The following is a 4,947-nucleotide window of genomic DNA, read 5'->3' as shown; positions in this document are numbered from 1 at the left end:
TCAGGATCTGCCTATAGGAAACCTCTGTGCCCAGACAGGCTTTTGCCCTTTTGCAGGTAGTTTCAATATGCCAGGAGCGCACATGTTAACCACCCTCCTTCCTACAGCTGAGTGTGAACTTTAGATGACACAGTCTGTGACCACTGGGTGCCTTGAAGAGAAAACCTCAGACTGTTAATTTGAATTTTTTGGGAAGGTAAAGTTGAAGTTGAAAAATGGGTTTAGTAAGGTTTGCTAACGAGTGCTATTGAGGAAGATTTTACTCTGTGTTTTGAACTGGAGTTTTGTAGTGGCTGACAGCTTCATGTCCGTGTGTGTTGCTTTGCTGAGGTCTTGCTACAAAATGACGAAGGAACAAGTACCCTTTGCCAAAACACCGTTAGCCAGGATGTCCTGGGTAAACAGAAATTTTTAGAAAGTGTTATTTATAAAAGCTGGCAAATGAAACCATTGCATCAGTGAAGAATTCAACAACACTGTTAAATTACCAGAGTGAATTGACTAGTTGTGCATGTGGGCATATCTTCAACTAAATGATACTAGGCGGGGCTGCAAACTCTCCAAAGTACTGTTATTTTCAAGCTAAACCTCAGATAACCTCCAGCCCTTTAAAAATATCTGTTGCTGAAAATAAGTCCTCAGATAACCTTCATCCTTGGATAACCCACATAAAATCAAAGATGAGGAACTAATAGGAGAAAGGGGGCTTGGAAATAAGCTTGTTCTCATATTGCCCACACATGTGAGCAACACACTGCTGCTGACTAGCGGCTATTTTTACATGTAGCCCATGTGTTATGACCAAGAAAAAGGGTGCTTTTCTTCACTTAGCAGCAAGGTCACTGTCTGCTCCTTTAGCCAGGGGTGGCCCTGGTTTTCTGTTTATCAGGAACTGTGGATACTGCTGGCACTCACATTCTTACTGTTGGCTTCATTATCTAGGGCTCCACATACTCGCTTGTGCAGGACACAAACAATCCTTGAGCAGACCTAGAGAAGATGCAAATAAGGGCAGAATGAGTCTCAGAAAAGTGCCCTCAAATAGTCTGAGTCCTGAGAGAATATCTGCTAGAACTACAGGGAGCAGTGGCTTCTCCTAGATGACAATGGAGTTGTAGAAGTTAAAAGGCTTTAAAAGGTTTAGAGGTTTAAAGGTTTAAAGGTTTACTTCTGCTGTCTCAGGAGATGTGAAGAAGACACACTCCAAAAGAAAAAAAAAAAAAACAACAAAAAAAAAAAAAACAAAAAAGGAAAAAAAAAAAGGAAAAAAAAGGAAAAAAAAAGAAAAAAAAGAGACAACTTTCTGTGCTACCCACCTGAGCACTGAGTCTTCAGCTGTGAAAGGAGACTTCAGAACAAGGTAAGGAAGAAACTAACCAGCCAGAAACACACAGCCAGATGCACACTGGGGAAAAAGATCCAGTGAGACCTGGTTCCTGCAGGTGAGCTGCTGAAGTCCCAACTCATGCACTTACAGTTTGATAGCTCTTGTGAGTGAATATAGAGTCCCCCAGGGTGGGAAGTCTCCTGTTGCTCGATGAACAGGATTAGACAGAATCTGTGCTGTTTGTGAACGTTCCTGGAGGTGCATGATTTTTCTGCAAAGCAAGGAGATCATGCACAGTACTTGGCAAAAGGTTCAGCTCAATGTAGGGGCACAGAGGTTTGATAAAGCAGTTTGCTGCCCCAGATAGTTCCTCTGGGTGGGATTTGGCAGCTCTCATGGAGGCTGAGAGTAAGGTTTGAATTCATTCATCTGACAATAGAAACCTGAGCCAAAGCTAACACAGAGTTTTATGCTCATTTACAGACCTCTACAGACTAAAGGGTTCATAAAGGAGTTCACTGATACCTTGTTGACAATGGTGATGAAATACCCTGACTTGTCATCCTGGGAGATTTCAACACACACATCGACAAGGCTGCAGATATGAAGTCCCACAAACTCACCTCCTGGCTTTCCTCCCAAACACTCTCCGGGTATTTCTACATCGACATTTACAGTCAGCCTCAAGGGGTCCCTGTCACTGGCTCTGAGTGGCATGTGTCACCCTGACAGGAATTTTCAGTGAGCCTCATGCAGGGTTTGCTGAAGTTCCCTACTTGCGGGCAATACCAAGAAGAGGTCAGAATCCAGGATCACAGGGTGTGGTTGTGCTGAATTCCTCTGCCCAATGCCCGCAAACATGCTGAGGAGAGGGTGATAGGATGAGGGAGAGGATGAAAGATGGAGCTGAGCTCCAGCAGACTTCCTGGCTTTAGCTATATTTGGGAGACACAGTGTAGGTGTTTATTTGGTATAATGATGACCTCAGGGTTACTTCTTGCTATCAGTGTTGATCATCTTCTCTCATTTAATCCATGTGCTCTTTGATTTGATCTATACTGAACAAGAAGAGTGTGGATCAACTGCAAGGGATGTCTTGAACCTGGGGTAAGCAAAACATTTAGTCCCCACAAGTGGGCCAGAGCAGACTAGATCAGCAGGGGAGGTGCCAAGCTGGGTGCAGGGGATGGTAGGATGAAGGGTTCTCAAGGCATGTGAATACTGGTGGGACTCAGGGGACTTCTAGCTCTGATTTAGATTTTATCAGATTCCCTCCTAGCATGCCCCTGGAAGAGCAGCACTGCACAGCTGGGCTAAGGTGCTGAGGATTAGGGGAGTTCCTCCTGCCCTGCATGAGTCCCTTAAGGTACTACCTAGTCCCCAGAAGCATCTCATTCCCTTCACCCTCAGAGAGTGCCTAAGAGCTGCTGTCCTGCTGGATTGGAGAGGAGAGATAAGGAAGCCAGGGCAGGAACCAGGACAGCAACACTGAAAAAACAACATCTGTCTTCATGTATCTGGTTCTGTCCTTGGTGACATAGCATGAGAGGCCCAGGAGACTTCCTGAGCTGCAACAGCAAAGCTCCAAACACCTCTCTATCCTCTGGCAGGGATACCTCCAGCCAAAGTGGCCACAGGGAACAGCCAGCAATCATGCTGCTGAGAACCATGGAGGATGACTCAAGGGATGCACTAAAGCCCAAATTGGCTGTCAAACCAAGAGTGGGTGAGGAGCAGTGGAGGTTTGTTACCTTTTTGAAATTTGTTTTCTTTGTTTTCAAATCACGTGCAACCTTTGGGAGATGTTTCTTGGCAAAAAAAGTAAGTTATGCTCCTGCCCACACAAGCTCTGATAGATAAATTTGAGTTGAAATTGGAACACTCAGCTATAGACTTTGTTTTTTTCCTCTCTCACTCTCCAGATTGGACAGTGAAATAGTGGGCATGATTTTCTTGCCTTTGGCTTTTCTGCTGTCTGTTTTTGTTTCCTAATGAACAGCCATAGATCCTCGGTGCTATCCTGCTACTGTAGGAAAAACTGGACAGGACCAAACCTAGTTGTTGGAATAATGATGAGGAAAATGTCCCTTTCCTTTCTGTAGACAGAGGTAGCTCATTGCTAGTCAATTAGGCCTTTCACATGATCATCAAAATAAAGATGTTAATGTAAATAGAGACATGTATTTTTAAAATTACTTGCTAGAAAACTCACAGCCATCATTCCCAAAATCAGTGAATCTTGTCTCACAGGTGCAGTTACCACGAACTTTTTTAGTGTTTTTATTTTCATCCAAGCATAACAGAACTTGACTCTAGATCACATACCTTCTGTTACTGAAATCTGAGTAATGCATTAAGTAATGGACGAATCTGTCTGGATTGACTAATGTGGTTACAGGATTTCATCCTGATTTGAGATGCATGAATCAGGGATGAGAAGAGCCAGTTTTAATAAAGTGCAGATACCCCTTGGGGACCCCAGGCCGAGGGGGCTGTTTGGGTGCCCACACTCCCCACCTGCATGTGCCACCAACCCACCTTCCTGCCTTCTTTTTTTCTCTCTCCCCTCTTTTTTTTTGTCATTTTTTCCTGGAGCATTGCCTAAAGGAATGAATTAAGGCTGTTAGGGTCCGGGTTGATGTTGTGATGTTTATAGCCCCAACAGCGTGATGATTGTTTTATGGTGTTTGTGTTTTGGCATCAGTGATGCCGTGATGTTTGCGCTGCGATGTTGTCATCTGGGGAGGGCAGGGCCATGGCTACATTACATATATGTATCCCATACGTGGTGTAAAATGCACATATAAATCACACAGATGTGTGATTCCTGGGGCGTGGGATAGGGGGCCCTCATCCCCCAAAGCAAGTGCTCGTGAGGAACAAGTGCGCAGCCAGGCGTGAAATGGCTGAGGGTGGCTTGCAAACCCAACAGCCTGCCAGGATGGCCAGCACTGCAGGATACCATGCAATCTTCTGTCGAAAGAAATGCCATGTATTGGACTAAAAGTATGCAGCTCTTGCCTGTGTCTTCAGACAACTCTCCTTAGCCATGTGGAAGTGGGCTTTGGGGCCAGGATGCATGGTCTGGAATTGCTGGTGTTCACATATGGGTGTGGAGGTGGGCACTGAAATTTCCTCAGAGTGGTGTGGTATTTATGGATGAAGCCCTTGTCCAGGAGAACTTCCTGCTCTGCTCCTACTGGGCCTCTCACAGGGGCTGCTGGAGCCAAAGCAGAGTGACAGAGCAGACCAGGAGAAACAGCAGTGCAGCCTAGAGGGTGTAGCCACTGCCATTCACCAGAGCAAAGGAGTTTCACAGGAAATATCCTCATTACTCGCTGCTCACAAATAAATCACAATTTGATTTTTGGGAGCAATTTCCCTCTGAGCTAGAGACTACTCTGATGCCTGCTCATTCCCAATATATCTTTCAGCAGCTGAAGTGCAGCTGAAGACATCAAAATGCAAATTGAAATACTTTTCTGCTCTCATCCATCAGAGCTGGTACTGCTTCCCTGCATATCTTGTGGACCTTTAAGTTGAGTGTGAACCATGTTTCTGTCTCAGTGATCACATGTGACTGTGACAACTGTGCATTTCATGATCTCTTCCCCCCCCCC

This window comes from Pyrgilauda ruficollis, unplaced genomic scaffold, assembly GCF_017590135.1.
Source record: "Pyrgilauda ruficollis isolate IOZ18807 unplaced genomic scaffold, ASM1759013v1 scaffold20, whole genome shotgun sequence".
NCBI classification, from domain to species: domain Eukaryota; kingdom Metazoa; phylum Chordata; class Aves; order Passeriformes; family Passeridae; genus Pyrgilauda; species Pyrgilauda ruficollis.
This window is presented reverse-complemented; position numbering follows the sequence as displayed.